Below are 20773 nucleotides of genomic sequence, written 5' to 3'. Positions count from 1 at the left end.
CAAACAGGAAGGAAACAACTATGTCTCAAGGACAAAAAAAACTTACTCACTGCTCATGTAACAGCTCTGGGAGATGAATAGGTTGGCAGTTCATTTATTGATTCAGTCTGATGGAAGCCGTATGAGTTCAAAGACAAATCAATGTGGTTTCCATGGTAATCATCAGCTTTTCAGCCAGCTGGAAAGGATAAGGACGGTGGACAGTGGTACATGGGGGATGTTTATGGACCAGGCATGGAAGTGGCACACGATACTTCATGCACATTCCCTTGGCTGGAATTCTGTCATATGGACACACCTTACTGCAAGGGAATTTGGGAAAGATATTCCACTTAGGTGCTCAGGAAGAAGAGGAAAGCAGAATGATTCATTTTGATTAATAACTAGCAGTCTTTGTTATTTACATATGGTCAAAGTTCATAGTCTTCATTTTCTCTTCAGCACTTTATTTCTAGATTGAATCTAAAAGCTGAAAGTCACCATCCTGTGTTTACATGAGCACAACTGTGTGGTCAGGATTCTAGTGCAGGACAAATTCCACTCTAGATTGTTTGGCTGGGAAGGAATTTATTAAATGTGTTTCAACACTATCAGGAGGATTGAACAAAACAGATGCTAGCCCAAGATTTCAGGAACTGCTTTGGAAACAGTCCCCAAGAGATCTGTGACTCTTCTGGAGTGAGGGAGCCGCCATCTCCAGAGCCACACCTGTCAGTCCTGTGACCAGCATGCTGTCTTAATGAAGGAGTCGTCACTGCTGGCTCTAGATCCACGTAGAGGTGCTTCGATTTGACTAGCAGAATGGTCACTCTGAGCTCTGCCTCAACACTCTCGAAGCTGGTGGCTGACACTTAGACTTCTGTTAATGCTGCCGCAGAAACACCAGCACCTCCCTGGCTGTGTGTGCCAGCAGGAATCAAGCAGAAAGACCCCACTGCTGCTTTCAGACACCTTGAGTGCCTCTCACTGACGTAGCATGAATCACAGCTGAAACCTGAGCTGCAAGGGAGCCTGGGAAATGTAGTGCTCAGTCATCCAGCCTCTGCAAACAGAAAAGCACCACAGAGGGTGGGGCAAGAGAGGTGGAGGCAGAGCACCGACCCACTCCATCCATCAGACTCCATCCTTCACCCATACTTAAATCTATAAACAATCTCTACAGGAACAACATTCCCTCTCTGAATGCAATACAATCATCTTGTATAAACCAAATCACATTCGCCATCTCCTCTGAAACTGACGAGACGCCTAAAGTTGCATTAGTTATTTCAATCATCACTGGGTAATGAGCCTTCTTCCTCTTGTTTAGTTACAATGCCATCTTGATATTTTGTAGCCCATGGACTAAATTATGTAATTAACCACCCAGACATAGTCTATAAAGAGTGGTTCAGTTCAGTTCAGTTCAGTCGCTCAGTCGTGTCCGACTCTCTGCGACCCCATGAAGTGCAGCACGCCAGGCCTCCCTGTCCATCACCATCTCCCAGAGTTCACCCAGACTCACGTCCATCGAGTCAATGCTGCCATCCAGCCATCTCATCCTCTGTTGTCCCCTTCTCCTCCTGCCCCTAAGCCCTCCCAGCCTCAGAGTCTTTTCCAGTGAGTCAACTCTTCCCATGAGGTGGCCAAAGTACTGGAGTTTCAGCTTTAGCATCATTCCTTCCAAAGAAATCCCAGGGCTGATCTCCTTCAAAATGGAATGGTTGGATCTCCTTGCAGTCCAAGGGACTCTCAAGAGTCTTCTCCAACACCACAGTTCAAAAGCATCAATTCTTCGGTGCTCAGCCTTCTTCACAGTCCAACTCTCACATCCATACATGACCACAGGAAAAACCATAGCCTTGACTAGATGGACCTTTGTTGGCAAAGTAATGTCTCTGCTTTTGAATATGCTATCTAGGTTGGTCATAACTTTTCTTCCAAGGAGTAAGCGTCTTTTAATTTCATGGCTGCAGTCACCATCTGCAGTGATTTTGGAGCCCAAAAAAATAATGTCTGACACCCTTTCCCCATCTATTTCCCATGAAGTGATGGGACCAGATGCCATGACCTTCGTTTTCTGAATGTTGAGTTTTAAGCCAACTTTTTCACTCTCCTCTTTCACATTCATCAGGAGGCTTTTGAGTTTCTGTTCACTTTCTGCCATAAGGGTGGTGTCATCTGCATATCTGAGGTTATTGAGATTTCTCCCAGCAATCTTGATTCCAGCTTGTGCTTCATCCAGCCCAGCATTTCTCATGATGTACTCTGCATATAAGTTAAATAAGCAGGGTGACAATATACAGCCTTGATGTACTCCTTTTCCTATTTGGAACCAGTCTGTTGTTCCATGTCCAGTTCTAACTGTTGCTTCCCGACCTGCATACAAATTTCTCAAGAGGCAGGTCAGGTGGTCTGGTACTCCCATCTCTTAGGGAAAAGCAAAAGGGAGAAATAAGAAATTGTTATTATTATTTTTAAATAACAAAGAAAGTACAAGAATATTGGTGGCTGTCATGGCCTTCCTTTTTGCAGTTGACCATGAGGTTGTAGTGTCGTTTGGGTATTTCCCTGGTGAAGTGACCCAAAACCATTCTTGAGGGCTCTGAGTCTTTGACAATCTTGTTTCTGTTGGGTTGTTCAGTTCAGTCACTCAGTTGTGTCCAACTCTTTTCGACCTCATGGACTGTAGCATGCCAGGCTTCTCTGTCCATCACCAACTCCCAGAGCTTGCTCAAACTCATGTCCATCGAGTCAGTGATGCCATGCAACCATCTCATCCTCTGTCGTCCCCTTCTCCTCCTGCCCTCAGTCTTTCCCAGCATCAGGGTCTTTTCAAATGAGTGAGTTCTTTGCATCAGGTGGCCAAAGTATTGGTGTTTCAGCTTCAACATCAGTCCTTCCAATGAATACTCAGGACTGATCTCCTTTAGGATGGACTGGTTGGATCTCCTTGCAGGCCAAGGGACTCTCAAGAGTCTTCTCCAACACCACAGTTCAAAAGCAGCAATTCTTCTCCACTCAGCTTTCTTTATAGTCCAACTCTCACATCCATACATGACTCCTAGAAAAACCATAGCTTTGACTAGATGGACATTTGTTGGCAACGTAATATCTCTGCTTTTTAATATGCTGTCTAGGTTGGTCATAACTTTTCTTCCAAGGAGCAAGTGTCTTTTAATTTCATGGCTGCAGTCACCATCTGAAGTGATTTTGGAGCTCCCCAAAATAAAGTCTCTCACTGTTTCCACTGTTTCCTCCTCTATTTGCCATGAGGTGATGGGACCGGATGCCATGATCTTATTTTTCTGTATGTTGAGTTTTAAGCCAACGTTTTCACTCTCCTCTTTCACTTTCATCAAGATGCTCTTTAGTTCTTCTTCACTTTCTGCCATAAGGGTGGTGTCATCTGCATATCTGAGGTCATTGATATTTCTCCCGGCAATCTTGATCCCAGCTTGTGCTTCCTCCAGCCCAGCATTTCTCATGATGTATTCTGTATAAAAGTTAAATAAGCAGGGTGACAATATACAGCCTTGACGTACTCCTTTTCCTATTTGGAACCAGTCTGTTGTCCCATATACAACTGTTGCTTCTTGACCTGCATACAGATTTCTCAGGAGGTAGGTAAGGTAGTCTGGTATTCCCATCTCTTGAAGAATTTTCTGCAGTTTGTTGTGATCCACACAGTCAAAGGCTTTGGAGTAGTCAATAAAGCAGAAGCAGATGTTTTTCTGGAACTCTCTTGCTTTTTCGATGATCCAATGAATGTTGGCAATTTGATCTTTGGTTGTTCTACCTTTTCTAAATCCAGCTTGAACATCTGAAAATTCACAATTTACGTACTGTTGAAGCCTCACTTGGAGAATTTTGAGCGTTACTTTGCTGGCATGTGAGATGGATTAGACCTATTGGGTTGTTAGGGTGTTCCATTTATTTGCCACTGAACATGGCCATCTGAGATGCTTCAGAAGATCCCTTGGATTCTTAACATATTTTCCGTGCTGCCACACACAGAACTTTATTCCTATGAAAAAGTTAAAGTGTTGTTCAGTTGTGTCCAACTCTTTGTGACCCCATGGACTATAGCCCTCCAAGATCCTCTATCCATGGAATTCTCCAGGCAAGAATATTGGAGTGGGTTGCCATTTCCTTCTCCAGGGGATCTTCCCAATCCAGGGATCAAACTCAAGTCTCCTGTGTCTCCTGCACTGCAGGCAGATTTTTTACTGTCTGAGCCACCAGATGAAACTTTATTTTCCCTTTGTCTTATTCTTATGCCTTTGATTTAATGGCTTAAAAAAGAACCACATGGCTAGGAAACAAGTTCCTATTCCTATGTTTAGTGGATCCATTTTTGTTTTCCTAGGGGACAATTTTCTACCTTGTGTACTTAGACCTCTATGTCAGCTTAGCCCAAGGAATGGAAAAAAAAAAGTCTGTAAGGGACCCTTAGGGTTACTAGAGAAGGGGTATCTCTATTTCTATTCCTCAGTCCTGCACGTGTGTATTTCTGGCTATAAGCACAATAGCACCCCATCTTAGCCCCCAGTTCTGAGCACATACTGTGATCTGCCAATCACATTCCACACTCACAAGGTGTTGACTCTAAGCTAAGGTTGTAATGAAACCATCAACACATTAGTCCACTGTTCTGTTACTCCAGCTACTTTGGGTAATGAGACCCATGATAATTCAAGTGTACCCTGTGGAAATAAGCCTTTTATCCATTGCTCTAAAATGATTTTCCTGGACAGTAGCAGTGTTGAGAGGGAGAAACAATGTTCCTGGCAGAGAAGCCAAATTCATATTCCAGGAAGTGTCTACTCCAGTGAAGACAAATCACTTCCCCTTTCATGATGGAAGGTGTCTAATTGGGTGGTGAACTATTGCACTGGGAGCTCAATATTGGTCCCTGCTATTGCATGCTCAGACTAACTCAGGGAAGGGAAGTGTGAGCTCTTGTATGAAGTCCACCCCTGCTATCAAGGCCACTTTGTTCATGAACTCACTGAATAAGCACTGGGCTGTCTGGCTAGAGAGACCAGCTGATATCCATTGAGTAGGTCATCTTGTTCACTCAGTCACCAGAAGTCATGTCTGCAGAGAATGCATTTGGTAATTTTGGTAGGCAGAATGACTTCCTGATGTTTTACCCTATACTTTGGTGATATGACGTTGCAAAGTCATATCAAAAGGGACTTTGCTGATATAATTAAGTTAAAGGTAAGAGCTAGATTATCCTGGATTATCTGGGTGGGTCTGATAAGAAGGGGCGGGAGGATGAGAGTCAGAGAGGAGATGTGAGCATGAAGCAGAGATCAGAGTGATGTGATTATATGAGCCAAGGAGCACAGGTGGCCTTTAGCAGCTGGAGAAAGGAAGAATCCATTCCCTCATAGAGCCCCTAGAAGGAACAGAGGCCCACCAGCACCCTGATTTTAGTCAGTGTGACTCATTCCAGAATTGTAAGATAATCCCTTGGGGTTGATTTAAGCCATGAAGTTTGTGATAATTTGTTATAGAAGCAATAGGAAGCAAATATAGTAACTCTTACCTTATTGCTGACTTAATCATGAATGTCTTCTGTGACTCTCTGTTAAAGGTATTTCAACACGTAAAGGAAATATCCATACATTTCTATTTACTTAGTTTAAATTTTTGTATCATGAGAAGATCCAGGGTTTAGTCAAATGTTTTCCAGTTTTTATGGAAATAATTCCATCTGTTAAATCATCTCAACGTTATCGATCATATTAATGGCTTTTCTAACAATGAGTTATACTGCTATTCCTAGAATGGTCCCATTTGATCACGTTTTTAACTTTTTTATGCTGAAATTACAAAAGGCAACTTCGAGGTATAAATAATATCCTTAAAGTGTATACTCTTGTCAGTTGTAGATAGCCATGAAACTATGACCATAATTAAGATGAGGGTAACCCCAAGAGGGTCCTCATTCTTCTTTATAGTATGTCCTTCCTTCTACTCCTAGTCTCTGGCAACTACTAATTCTATCCCTATATATTAGTTTGAATTTCCTAGAATTTTTTATAAATGGAGTAATACCATATATGACATTGTACAGGAGGCAAGGATCAAGAACTTCCCCAAGAAAAGTAAATGCAAAAAGGCAAAATGGTTGTCTGAGGAGGCCTTACAAACAGCTATGAAAAGAAGAGAAGTGAAAGGTAAAGGGGAAAAGGAAAGATATATCCACTTGAATGCAGAGTTCCAAAGAATAGCAAGGAGAGATAAGAAAGCCTTCCTCAGCGATCAGTGCAAAGAAATAGAGGAAAACAATAGAATGGGAAAGACTAGAGATCTCTTCAAGAAACTTAGAGATACCAAGGGAATATTTCATGCAAGGATAAGCATAATAAAGGACAGAAATGGTATGGACCTAACAGAAGCAGAAGTTATTAAGAAGAGGGGGCAAGAATACACAGGAGAACTATACAAAAAAGATCTTCACGACCCAGATAATCATGATGGTGTGATCACTCACCTAGAGCCAGACATCCTGGAATGTGAAGTCAAGTGGGCCTTAGGAAGCATCGCTACGAATAAAGCTAGTGGAGGTGATGGAATTCCAGTTGAGCTATTTCAAATCCTGGAAGATGATGCTGTGAAAGTGCTGCACTCAATATGCCAGCGAATTTGGAAAACTCAGCAGTGGCCACAGGACTGGAAAAGGTCAGTTTTCATTCCAATCCCAAAGAAAGGCAATGCCAAAGAATGCTCAAACTACTATACAATTGCACTCATCTCACACGCTAGTGAAGTAATGCTCAAAATTCTCCAATTTTGGCTTCAACAATAGCAGAGGACCAGAGATCAAATTGCCAGCATCCTTTGGATCATCAAAAAAGCAAGAGAGTTCCAGGAAAAATCTGCTTCTGCTTTATTGACTATGCCAAAGCCTTTGTCTGTGTGGATCACAACAAACTGAGGAAAATTCTTCAAGAGATGGGAATACCAGACCACCTGACCTGCCTCTTGAGAAATCTGTATGCAGATCAGGAAGCAACAGTTAGAACTGGACATGGAACAGACTGGTTCCAAATAGGAAAAGGAGTACGTCAAGGCTGTATATTGTCACCCTGCTTATTTAACTTATATGCAGAGTACATCATGAGAAATGCTGGGCTGGATGAAGCACAAGCTGGAATCAAGATTGCTGGGAGAAATTTCAATAACCTCAGATATGCAGATGATACCACCCTTATGGCAGAAAGTGAAGAAGAACTCAAGAGCCTCTTGATGAAAGTGAAGGAGGAGAGTGAAAATGTTGGCTTAAAGGTCAACATTCAGAACACTAAGATCATGGCATCTGGGCCCATCACTTCATGGGAAATAGATGGGGAAACAGTGGAAACAGTGAGAGACTTCATTTTTTTGGGCTCCAAAATCACTTCAGATGGTGACTGCAGCCATGAAATTAAAAGATGCTTGCTCCTTGGAAGGGAAGTTATGACCAACCTAGACACCATATTAAAAAGCAGAAACATTACTTTGCCAACAAAGGTCAGTCTCGTCAGCGCTATGGTTTTTCCAGTAGTCATGTATGCATGTGTGAGTTGGACAAAAAGAAAGCTAAGCACTGAAGAATTGATGCTTTTGAACTGTGGTGTTAGGAGAAGACTCTTGAGAGTCCCTTGCTCTGCAAGGAGATCCAACCAGTCAATCCTAAAGGAGATCAATCCTGAGTATTCATTGGAAGGACTGATGCTGAAGCTGAAACTCCAATACTTTGGCTACCTGATGCAAAGAACTGACTCATTTGAAAAGACCCTGGTGCTGGAAAAGATTGAGTGCAGGAGGAGAAGGGGACAAAAGAGGATGAGATGGTTGGATGGCATCACTGACTTGATGGACATGAGTTTGAGCAAGCTCTGGGAGTTGGTGATAGACAGGGAGGCCTGGTGTGCTGTAGTCTTTGGGGTCACAAAGAGTCGGACACAACTGAGCAATTGAATTGAACTGAACTGAATATCATATATATTCTTTTAGTTTTAGCTTCTTTCACCCTGCATATTGATTTCGATATTCAGTCATTTTTGGTGTTTATCAGTAATCTGTTCCTTTACTTTTTCTTTTTACTGCCAAGTAGTACTCTTTTGTGGCTCAGATGGTAATGCGCTGCCTACAATGCTGGAGACCAGGGTTCAATCCCTGGGTTGGGAAGATCTCCTGGAGAAGGAAATGGCAACCCACTCCAGTATTCTTGCCTGGAAAATCCTGTGGACGGAGGAACCTGGTAGGCTACAGTCCATGGGATTGCAAAGAGTTGGATACAAGTGAGCGACTTCACTTTCATTTAGACTTCCCTGGTGGCTCAGATGGTAAAGCGTCTGTCTACAATGCGGGAGACCTGGGTTCGATCCCTGGGTTGGGAGTTCCCTGGAGAAGGAAAAGGCAACCCACTCCAGTACTCTTGCCTAGAAAATCCCATGGATGGAGGAGCCTGGTGTCCATGGGGTCGCAAAGAGTCGGACACAACTGAGCAACTTCCCTTTCACTTTTCACTTAGTAATCTTTTATATGCTGCTGCTGCTGCTAAGTCGCTTCAGTCGTGTCCGACTCTGTTGGACCCCATAGACGGCAGCCCACCAGGCTCCCCTGTCCCTGGGATTCTCCAGGCAAGAACACTGGAGTGAGTTGCCACTTCCTTCTCCAATGCATGAAAGTGAAAAGTGAAAGTGAAGTTGCTCAGTCGTGTCCGACTTTGAGCAACCCCATAGACTGCATCCTACCAGGCTCTTCCGTCCATGGGATAGATACACCATTTTTGTTTATCCATTCCCTTAAATAATGGCTACTTAGGTTGTTTTCACTTTACTTGGCAAATGAGAATAAAGCTGTATGAGCCCGTGCAAGTCTTATGGTGGACTTAACACTTTTATTTTTCTTAGGTAAATACTGAAGGATGGGTGGCTGGGTCATATGGTCAGAATATTTGTAATTTTCTAATGAACTACCAAACAGTTTTTGGAAATGTTTGTATCATTTTACATTTCTTCCAGTAATGTATGTGGGTTCCAGTTGCTCTGCTTCCTTACCAACATTTGGTAGTGTCAGTCTTTCTAATTTTAAATTTCCTAATGCTTGTGCTAAGAAGAGATAAATCCACGCACCTATGGATACCTTATCTTCGACAAAGGAGGAAAGAAGATACAGTGGAGAAAAGACAATCTCTTTAACAAGTGGTGCTGGGAAAACTGGTTAACCACTTGTAAAAGAATGAAACTAGAACACTTTCTAACACCATACACAAAAGTAAACTCAAAATGGATTAAAGATCTAAACATAAGACCAGAAACTATAAAACTCCTAGAGGAAAGCAGGAAAAACACTCTCTGACATAAATCACAGCAGGATCCTCTATGACCCACCTCCCAGAGTAATGGAAATAAAAGCAAAAATAAACAAATGGGACCTTATTAAACTTAAAAGCCTTTTGCACAATGAAGGAAACTATAAGCAAGGTGAAAATACAGCCTTCAGAATGGGAGAAAATAATAGAAAACGAAGTAGCTGACAAAGAATTAATCTCAAAAATATACAAGCAGCTCCTGCAGCTCAATTCCACAAAAATAAACAACCCAATCAAAAAATGGGCCAAAGAACTAAACGGACATTTCTCCAAAGAAGACATACAGATGGCTAACAAACACATGAAAAGATGCTCAACATCACTCATTATCAGTTCATTCAGTTCAGTCGCTCAGTCGTGTCTGACTCTTTGCAACCCCATGAATCACAGCCCGCCAGGCCCCTGTCCATCACCAACTCCCGGAGTTCACCCAGACTCACGTCCATCGAGTCAGTGATGCCATCCAGCCATCTCATCCTCTGTTGTTCCCTTCTCCTCCTGCCCCCAATCCCTCCCAGCATCAGAGTCTTTTCCAATGAGTCAACTCTTCCCATGAGGTGGCCAAAGTACTGGAGTTTCAGCTTTAGATCATTCCTTCCAAAGAAATCCCAGGGCTGATCTCCTTCAAAATGGAATGGTTGGATCTCCTTGCAGTCCAAGGGACTCTCAAGAGTCTTCTCCAACACCACAGTTCAAAAGCATCAATTCTTCGGTGCTCAGCCTTCTTCACAGTCCAACTCTCACATCCATACATGACCACAGGAAAAACCATAGCCTTGACTAGATGGACCTTTGTTGGCAAAGCAATGTCTCTGCTTTTGAATATGCTATCTGGGTTGGTCATAACTTTTCTTCCAAGGAGTAAGCGTCTTTTAATTTCATGGCTGCAGTCACTATCTGCAGTGATTTTGGAGCCCCCCAAAATAAAGTCTGACACTGTTTCCACTGTTTCCCCATCTATTTCCAATGAAGTATTGGGACCGGATGCCATGATCTTCATTTTCTGAATGTTGAGCTTTAAGCCAACTTTTTCACTCTCCACTTTCACTTTCATCAAGAGGATTTTAAGTTCCTCTTCACTTTCTGCCATAAGGGTGGTGTCATCTGCATATCTGAGGTTATTGAGATTTCTCCTGGCAATCTTGATTCCAGCTTGTGCTTCCTCCAGCCCAGCATTTCTCATGATGTACTCTGCATAGAAGTTAAATAAGCAGGGTGACAATATACAGCCTTGACGTACTCCTTTTCCTATTTGGAACCAGTCTGTTGTCCCATGTTCAGTTCTAACTGTTGCTTCCTGACCGGCATACAAATTTCTCAAGAGGCAGATCAGGTGGTCTGGTATTCCCATCTCTTTCAGAATTTTCCACAGTTTATTGTGATCCACACAGTCAAAGGCTTTGTCATAGTCAATAAAGCAGAAATAGATGTTTTTCTGGAACTCTCTTGCTTTTTCCATGATCCAGTGGATGTTGGCAATTTGATCTCTGGTTCCTCTGTCTTTTCTAAAACCAGCTTGAACATCAGGAAGTTCACAGTTCACGTATTGCTGAAGCCTGGCTTGCAGAATTTTGAGCATTACTTTACTAGCATGTGAGATGAGTGCAATTGTGCGGTAGTTGGAGCATTCTTTGGCATTGCCTTTCTTTGGGATTGGAATGAAAACTGACCTTTTCCAGTCCTGTGTCACTCATTATCAGAGAAATGCAAATCAAAACCACAATAAGGTACCATTTCATGCCAGTCAGAATGGCTGCTATCCAAAAGTCTACAAGCAATAAATGCTGGAGAGGGTGCAGAGAAAAGGGAACCCTCTTACACTTGGTGGGAATGCAAACTAGTACAGCCACTATGGAGAACAGTGTGGAGATTCCTTAAAAAACTGGAAATAGAACTGCCATATGACCCAGCAATCCCACTGCTGGGCATACACACTGAGGAAACAAGAATTGAAAGAGAAGAGACACGTGTACCCCACTGTTCATCGCAGTTCAATAGCCAGGACATGGAAGCAACCTAGATGTCCATTGGCAGACGAATGGATAAGAAAGTTGTGGTACATATACACAGTGGAATATTACTCAGCCATTAAAGAGAATGCATTTGAATCAGTTGTAATAAGGTGGATGAAACTGGAGCCCATTATACAGAGTGAAGTCAGAAAGAAAAACACCAATACAGTATACTAGAGCATATATATGGAATTTAGAAAGATGGCAACAATGACCCTATATGTGAGACAGCAAAAGAGACACAGATGTAAAGAACAGTCTTTTGGATTCTGTGGGAGAAGGCAAGGGTGGGATGATTTGAGAAGGTAGTGTTGAAACGTGTATATTATCATATGTGAAGCAGATTGCTGGTCCAGGTTTGATGCATGGGACAGGGTGCTAAGGGCTGGTGCAGTGGGATGACCCTGGGGGATGGGATGGGGAAGGAGGTGGGAGGGGGGTTCTGGATGGAGAACAGGTATTCGCCCATGGCTGCTTCATGTTGATGTTTGGCAAAAACCACTACAACTTTGTAAAGTAATTAGCCTCCAATTAAAATACATTAATTAATTAAAAAAAGAAACTAAAAAAGAATCTTTGTCATAAGCCTTTTGTTTTTTTTTTTCTGGCTATCTTACAATTTTTGATTTTAAAATTTAGTTGTGTTAGAGAGATATTCTCTTTTATTTCAATTCTTTTAAATCTATTGATGCTTGTTTTGTGGTCCATGTTGTGGACATAAAACATGCAGTTACTGTGAATGCGTGTTCTGTAGTTGGGCACAGTGTCTCTAACTACCAGTTACGACAACATGGTTCAGACTGTCATTCAGATCCTTGAATAACATCTTTACCATTACAGCTCTTCACTGGCGATCTTGTCTAGTCCATCTATAAATTGTCAAAAGAGGATGTTAAAATCTCCTGAGATGATTGTGCAGTTGTTTCTTTTTACTTTTAATTCTGTCAAATTTTGCATTGTGTATTTTGAAGCCCTTCTGATAGTTGGATATGCATGTATGGTTATTGGTCTTCCCAGTGAATTGATCCTTCTGTCCTTATAAAGTATCTCTATTTTTGGTAATATCCTGTCTTCAAGTCTATTTTATCAGATATTTATATAACTGCTCCAGCCCTCATATGGTCTTGTATGGTATATCTTTTCAGTTCACTTATTTAATTTCAATGTATCCCTGTCTTTATATTTAAGGTGTGTTAGGTAAATTTTTTTTTTAATCCGTTCTTCTAACCTCTGCTTTTACATTTGACAGTTTAAGTCACGACAGTCCACTTGGCCTGCTATACCAAAGTACCACAGTCTGAGTCGTTGATAAACAACAGAAACTTATTTCTCACAGTTCTGCAGGCTGAGAGTTCAAGGTCAAGGAGCCAGCATGATTGTGTTCCAGTGAGGGCCATTCTCCCGGTTCATAGGCAGTGCCTTCTTGCTGTGTTCTCACATGCCAGAGGCGCAAGGGAGCTCTGCAGGGTCTCTTAGAGGAACATTAATTACATTCATGAGGGCGCCTCCCTCATGACTTCATCACCTCTGATTATCCTGAGTACAGTCATCCCTATTTTCAGGGGATTGGTTCCTAGACTCCTACAGATACCAAAATCTATGGATGCTCAGGTCTCTATAAGGGCATAGTATTGCACATAACAGGCTTCCCTGCATGGTTTGGACAGTAAAGAATCCACCTGCAATGTAGGAGACCGAGGTTTGATCCCTGAGTCAGGAAGATCCCCTGGAGAAGGGAAAGGCTACCCACTCCAGTATTCTTGCCTGGAGAATCCCTTGGACAGAGGAGCCTGGCAGGCTACAGTTCATGGGTTGCAAAGAGGCTGTCACGACTGAGAGATTAAGCACACACTGCATATAACCTCCTATATACTTTAAATCAGGCTTCCCAGGTGGCGTGAGTGGTAAAGAACCCGCCTGCTAACGCAGGTAGACGTAAGAAATGTGGGTTCGATCCCTGGGTCTGGAAGATCCCCTGGAGGAGGGCATGGAAACCCACTCCAGTATTCTTGCCTGGAGGATCCCATGGACAGAGGAGCCTGGTGGGCTGCAGTCCATAGGGTCGCAAAGAGTTGGACACGACTGAAGACACTTAGCATTCTTCTTCACTTTGCATGGAACATCCTTATGCTAAAAAATCATTCACTATTTATCTGAAATTCCAATTTAACTGAGGAGCCTGGAGTTTCCTTTGTTAAATCTGGTAGCCCTCTTGAAGGGCCATCCCAACTTTAGTGCTCCCACGGGTTCAGCTGTGTCTCCTCCCAGCACAGGTGTTGATCCTTGGAAAGCTCCCAATACATTTCCTGTTGCTCTTCTCAGAGTCAGCCTCCTGTGGAACTTGACCTGCAGCACCAAGTCTCTGCTGTCTTCTTCCTCTGGTCTTAAGATGCCTGACCCAGAGCAGTCCAGTCCCCAGGGCATCCTCCATCATGGGGTTTATGTCAGGCGGACTTAATCACAGCTCAGGTGTTGTGGTGGTCTGATGTCCACTAGGGGGCAGTCGTTACGCACGAGTGAGCCCCAAAGCGTCCTAGAGAGGGTTGGGGTGTGGGCTCAAGGAGAGGTTGCTGCTGCGTGTGTGGTGTGTACAGTGTGGGTGTGTACGACCTGGAGGGCACATGCTGGCTGTGCAGGCCCCAGCTCGTGTGCATGACCTGTGCGTGTGCACACGCGTGTGTGCCTGACCCTGGGCCCATTGCTCCTGTCAACTGGACCTGTTTTTTCATCTGTCAGGAAGGGTGACCTTCACTCTGACAGCCAATGTTTCTTTGTTGCTCAACACCTTTGGGTGACATCTTTAAAAATCTTTGCTCATTTAAAAGAGTTAAGGATTTCAGGCCACTGACTGGAGTTGGGGGCCAGGGAGGGGAGGAGAGAAGAATGGAATTTTGTCTTCTGCTCTCAAAAGCATGCTTTAATCGATTAAACAAAATCCGTATTTTCATTTTCATAAAAGTTTTATTTCAAAATAATGTGCGTTGTTAAGTCCTCTGCAAAAGCAGAGCCTTTGGATAGTGCTCTAGTCATTTTCAGGAATCTGGTCCAAGCTGTAGTTCTCAGAGCTGCTGGGACTTTCCTACCAAGAGCCCCTCACCCAGAGGAGAAAAATGTAGAGGTGAAGACCTCAGGCATCAGGGTCAGCCTGCCTTATCAAGTGGCATCTGTAAAATGGGAGTAGTCTTTTCAGGGAGGAGCCAATTCTGACTCCAGGATCTGTTTGGCTTCCCGTTCCTTTTGTTCACCAGATACTGTTTATACGTACTGGCCTGCCTTGGGGAACCCAGGCCCTCTGCTTGAACATTAAAGGAAGTGCCTTTGTTCAGTGCCCTGTCCACCTGCAGATGGCTATAGGAAGGAAGCGATTAACACATCCCCACCCCAGAGGCTTGCCATTCTAGGAGGTATTTGCAAGATTAATGGCCTTTTAACTATGTTTCCTCATCTCTGTTCTATGAAGAACCTGGCATCCAGACCCTGATAAGATGATGATTTTGAAATGTTAGTTTCCCATCTTCTCAGTCAGGTCAGCTGGCTTTCCGACTGTCGTATACCTTGCCTCAACACCTCCTTACTCGGATTCATCTGCCTGTCATGCGGCAAGCAGAGCGAGGTTGGACTTGGTAACAGTCACAGCAGCGTAAGTCGTGGCACGGTTACTGTGTCAGTGAACAACTGTGGAGCGTCTGTCTTGGCTCCCTCCCTGTGGCGCGTGACCTTGACCCTTCCCCCTACTGTGGCGTGCGACCTCGACCCTTCTCCCTGCTGTGGCGCACGACCTTGACCCTTCTCCTTGCTGTGGTGTGTGACCGTGACCCTTCCCCCTGCTGTGGTGTGTGACTTGACCCTTCCACTCTGGTGCGTGACCTTGACCCTTCCCCCTGCTGTGGTGTGTGACTTTGACCCTTCCCCCTGCTGTGGCGCATGACCTTGACCCTTCCCCCTGCCATGGCATGTGACCTTGACCCTTCTCCCTGCTGTGGTATGTGACCTTGACCCTTCTCCCTGCTGGACGGTTGTTTGCTCCTCATCAACAGAGAGCAACAGTGCTCATTTTGTGCAGTTGCAATGAACAGGGAGGATATTTGTAGAACCACCCAGTGCACAGTAGGTTCTAAATAAATTCCAAGTTCTTTCCTGGACCAGCACGGCTTCCTGATCAAAACTTAACTTCCTGATCAAAACTTAACCTCACAGAGGTCATGGTGATAAATTAACTGATCCCAGTAGGCACAGACCTTTCCAGGGTGTCTGTACACAGGGGACAATGAGAGGGCAGAAATTCAGAAACACTCAGGAGAGGACAGATGGGCCTCCTGGAGGGCTTTTCGCTATGCCTGAGAAACCACCGGTGGCTTACTGCTCCTGTGTCTGTGGGTAAGGGGAGGAGGTAGCGATGTCCAGTCATGTCCCCTGGAAGTCACCTCTTTGGAGGTGGGGCCATGCCATCCGCTTCTGTGAGAGAAGGGGCTCCATGTTCTGTTCTCCCCGTGTTTTTCCCTGCAGCACCCCTTGCTCCCATGTTGACAGCCAGCTCGTTTTTAACCCCAGCCTTTGGAGGCTGGCGCTACAGGGTAGAGGGTAGGAATTGCTGTAACTCCTTCTGCATTTTTTTCCCCCTGGGAGCCCAAGTTCTTTGAGCCATGAGTGTCTTTGAGAGAGGAGTCCCAAGGCCCAGGGCCTGCTCCCCTGGCAGTGCCCGTGGTGGGCAGGACCCTTGGGCAGACTGTGTGATGTGTCTGGGGCTGGGTTTCTTTGGCTCAGAGGCAGCAGAGCCTCTGGGCTCCTGAGGACTGTGCGGCCTTGGCCAGGTGTCCCTGCAGTAACCAGTGGGGGCAAATGGCCAGTGACCACGTGTGCTCCCTTCACCGTGCATGCTGGTGAGAGAGAGGTTGGGTGGGCGTCTCATTAACGATGGAGACTGACTTTCCTGCCTCCAGGTGGGACGTGGGCTCAGAGACAGATTTAACTTGATTCAAAAACATTTTTCGGAGAAGGCAATGGCAACCCACTCCAGTACTCTTGCCTGGAAAATCCCATGGACGGAGGGGCCTGGTAGACTGCAGTCCATGGGGTCGCTAGGAGTCGGACACGACTGAGCGACTTCACTTTCACTTTTCACTTTCATGCATTGGAGAAGGAAATGGCAACCCACTCCAGTGTTCTTGCCTGGAGAATCCCAGGGACAGGGAGCCTGGTGGCCTGCCGTCTATGGGGTCGCACAGAGTTGGATACAACTGAAGCGACTTAGCAGCAGCAGCAGCAAAGACATTTTTAAAAATGGTGTTTGTTGCCCACCTGAGATTGTAGAGACAATGTAGAGTTGCTATTTCTGAAATTCCTGTAGCTCCCGCACCGAGCCTGGCCCACCGCACAGGCTTGGGAGCCCTTCTCCTTATGGGCCAGGCTACCTGACAAGGTCTCCCCACTGTGTAAGGCCTGAATGATGGGCTTGACTGGGACAGCCCAGGGCTGGGTCTCTAGACAGCAGACACCTTGAGATCGGCAGCCCCAGCAGGACTGGACACGTTGGTCCTCCTGGGGAAGGTTGGCTGGAGTGGATGACAACAGTAATAGCCACCATTTGTTGAGTGTGTATGATCTGCCGGGCATACTTTGAAGCCCTTTGCATATGTTGTCTCAGGAGTTCTCACAACAGCCTATGAAATCGGTAGTCTATTGTCTCCACTTTACAGATGAGAAAACCGAGGCTTGGAGAGGTGCCATCCGTCATCAACGTGAAGAAGCTAGCAGGTGGCAGAGCAGGACACTCATCCAGGTGGTCGACTCTGGAACCCCTCATTCCAAACATCTGGAGCAAGTAAGTAGTTGGCTGATGGGCTGAACAAATACCCAAGTGCAGAGATCATAAATTAGTCTAGTCGGCGAATAGCAAGGCAGATGAGTTTACTTGCACTTTTGAAACTTCTCTTCAGGGACACTTTCCCTCCCTGCTTCCCTCAGAGCCCACCCAGCCCGTGGGGTAAGCGAGGTCCCTTGGCCATCTCTGCCGGACCCACTGGGGCCTTCTGGTTCTACCTCTCGGCTGAGAGGCGGGATCCCTGGTACCTTTTCTCCCAAGGATGGGCAAAAATCATTCTTTTTCTTTTTCTTTCCCCAATACCATTTTGTTAAGGCAGAAAATCCTTGAGAAGTGAAGTCACATTTTCCATGCCCCTGAAAACTGGAGAGCTGGAGAGCTGACGAGTATTATTGTAACCAGAGGAGGCTGGGGACAAAGGAAGCTTATAATTTTGTAAACAGGGGCTTGGGAGAGGCCTGCCTACGATGGCTTTCCAGGGGGAAGGAGGAGGGGAGAGGCAGGATTTGGAAAACGTAAAACTCAGGGGAATTACAGGACTGGTCAGTGTTGAGGCCTGTCGCCCAGGTGGACACCCCACCCCACCCCGGGGATGGGTCGGTGGAGGGGGTGTTTCAGAATCCTGCCTCCTTCTTCAGTCACTGCTCCCCAGCACTCCCTGATCATTTCTGCTAAACTCCAAGTTGACTTGTTGAAGGGGCAGGCTTGCTGGGCTTGGGGTGAAGAGCCTCAGTCTCCTCATCTGCAAAATGGGATGGTGAAGGCTCTGCCCCAGACAGTCTCCCCTCAGCATGGTGATGGAGCCACACTTCTCTCTCACCCTCCCAAAGCTTCTGGCATTCCCCACTGCCTTTGGGCCAGACCATAAAGTCTGTAGTGTCTGCCAAGAGAACTGTCATTTTCTGGGGGTCTGAGAGACCTCCCCTAACCTCAAGTTGAAAGGATGATAAAAGCTGTGAGCATTTGAGTGCTATGTGCTAAGTCACCCCCATTTATCTTATTTAATGTGCACAACAAACTTGGAAGGTAGGTGCTCTGACTACCATCTTCATTTTACAGGGTTGAGAGTGTAAAGGTGCAGGGGAGGGAAGTGGGCAGCCCAGCACTGTGCATCCATTTGTCTGCAGGGTCCCCAGATGGACCCACCTTGCACTCTGCTATCTCCTCTCTACCCAGAGCCCCCTGAACAGTGGGTTTGAGCCTAGGATGCTTGTCATGAAATACCTCTTAGCACCCTGGGACAGAGCTTGAGCAACTGTGGGCAGGTCTGCTTCTGAGACTAGCAAGCCTAGCTGCTTGCCTTATTGTGAGATAAGTGAAAAGTGAAAGTGAAGTCGCTCAGCTATGTCCCCATGGACTGTAGCCTACCAGGCTCTTCTGTCCATGGCATTTTCCAGGCAAGAATACTGGAGTGGGTTGCCATTTCCTTCTCCAGGAGATCTTCCCAACCCAGGGATTGAACCTGGGTCTCCTGCATTGTAGGCAGACACTTTACCATCTGAGCCACCAGGGAAGTCTGTTGTGAGATAGGCCCATTAAATGAGGGAGGGGTAGAGAGAGAGACTGAGAGAGAGGTTGGGAGACAGAGAGATGGAGAGAGATACACCTGCCCACAGCACTGAGACAGAAAGGTACACAGAGACACTGAGAGACACTGAGAGGGAGAGTCAGCACCCCTGTTACCAAGGCGACCCAGCTGGGGTCGGTTCCATCACTCAAGCCCTGTTTTGAAGGAAGAGAGACAGACCATGAGTGAGGGCTCTACAGCCTGGCTGGGGGAGGCCAGAAGCCCCTCGGGATGTGTGTTTTGACCCACAAGCTGAGGACGGCACTGCCCTTGCCTAGGGAGTGATGAATCCTCATAGAGGACACAGGGTAGCTTGTCATTGCCCTCTGGATTCTCGGGGGGCAGCTTGGCCTGGATGAGGAGGAGGCCTCAGGGGAGCCTGGGAGGTCTCTACCCCTTGCCTGGGGCAGGGAGGACAGGCTTCTGCGCTTGGAGGTTAAGCAGAGGTAGAACTAGGCTGGGCCTGGGGGAGGAGAGGCAGCCCATGCTCACAGAGGAGACCCAGGCTGACCATGAATGTGCTCCTTCCCCCACCCACCTATGGCACCCCCACCCCTGGCTCCAGCCTAGTCGCCTGTTGTAGAGACCTCCAGCCAAGAGCAGACAGATGGTAGCCCCTGAAAGTTGACATTTTCTTTCCATCTTTCTTTGAATTCACAACCCTTTCCCGTCCAGGCCATTTATCTTTGGAAGGGCTTTTTATTTTGGATCTTCGCTCTGTATCTGCGCAGGCTCAGTGACAGGCACAGGTCAAGCAGGAGGAAGCAGCAGTCACTCACTTGGATCTCAATTGAGAGGTGATGAATTGGGCCACCTGTCCCCAAACTTGCCTCCCACGCAGCCTGTCAGAGTCTGCAACCCCCTCCCCACAACCAACCTAGGATCAGAGTTTGACTTTGGAGAGTTGCAGGAGCCCAGCCTTCTCCTTGAAGCTCTGATCCCTCCAGTTTTGGGGAAAGAGACTCTGAGTCCAGGGAGCAGTGCTCAGGCCACGACCATCCCCCTTTGCAATTCGGGCACTGGTGAGTCTAAGGGCAGTGAGGGGGTGAGGGTTCCCACTCTGGAGACAGAGTGCCCTGAAAAACCTGTGCCTCAGTTTCCTCCTCTGTGAAGTGGGGTTAGTAATATTGCTTTACCCAAAGAGTTTGACATAAAGTGTTTAGAACAGCAGCTGGGTGTATAAAACCTCACCCAAAGTTAAGGTCCTTCTCATGCCTCCCTGCCTCACTGCAGCATCCTCAACGCATCATCCTCATTCCCCTAAGGGAACCCAGAGGGCTCCAAAAGCCTTGGTATGGTGGCAGCGTTTCCCAGGACTATTTGGCCAAAGAAACCTGTTTCTGTGGAGCATCTAATGGGATTAGAGTTTCTCAGATCTTCTAGCATGCTTAGTCGCTCAGTCATGTCCAACTCTTTGCAAACCATGGACTATAGCCCGCCAAGCTTTTCTATCCATGGGATTCTCCAGGCAAGAATACTGGAGTGGGTTGCCATTCTCTTCTCCAGGGCATCTTCCCGACCCAAGGATCGAACCTGGGTCTCCTGCATTTCAGGTGGATTCTTTACTGTCTGAGCCACTAGGGGAGCCCTAGAAAACATTGCTAATCCCAAAACCTCATTTTTATAGTCTAAAGAGAAGGGGGGATGTCCTTTCACTGTGGTTGAGGACTGGTTTGGGGCTCCTGATCAGGGGGCATCTGATCCAGCAGGGGGAGCAAGTGAAACAGGCCCCCACCACTGTGCCAGGGGCATGAGCTGTGCTCCCAGGGGCCTTGGCAGCCACTGTTTCTTGTGGGCTCTTAAAGGGCCTTCAGGCATGGAGGCATACCCACCTTGAAAAAAATGATCTGCTGCCAGGGCTCTGCACAGACACTCAAAGGTGGGCTGATGGCAGCTGGTCAAAGTGGATATTGGGGGGTGGGCTAGTGGACTCTGACCCTGAAGGACCTGAGCTGGTCAGCTCTTACTCCTAGGACCCGGGGAAGCAATGGAGGGGGCAGTAGAGATGCGATGGTACA

General features: G+C 46.1%; 1 non-coding gene across 1 annotated transcript; it reads right to left on the bottom strand.

Moving 5' to 3' along the window:
* Nucleotides 1–18629: 18629 nt before the first annotated feature.
* Nucleotides 18630–18701, bottom strand: TRNAC-ACA (transfer RNA cysteine (anticodon ACA)). Its single transcript has one exon. It is a non-coding gene; the product is annotated as a tRNA-Cys (tRNA).
* Between the last annotated feature and the right edge of the window lie 2072 nt (nt 18702–20773).

This window comes from Bos javanicus, chromosome 2, assembly GCF_032452875.1.
Source record: "Bos javanicus breed banteng chromosome 2, ARS-OSU_banteng_1.0, whole genome shotgun sequence".
NCBI classification, from domain to species: Eukaryota; Metazoa; Chordata; class Mammalia; order Artiodactyla; family Bovidae; genus Bos; species Bos javanicus.
The sequence above is the reverse complement of the archived record's forward strand: the minus strand, read 5'-3'. Positions and strand labels throughout refer to the sequence as shown.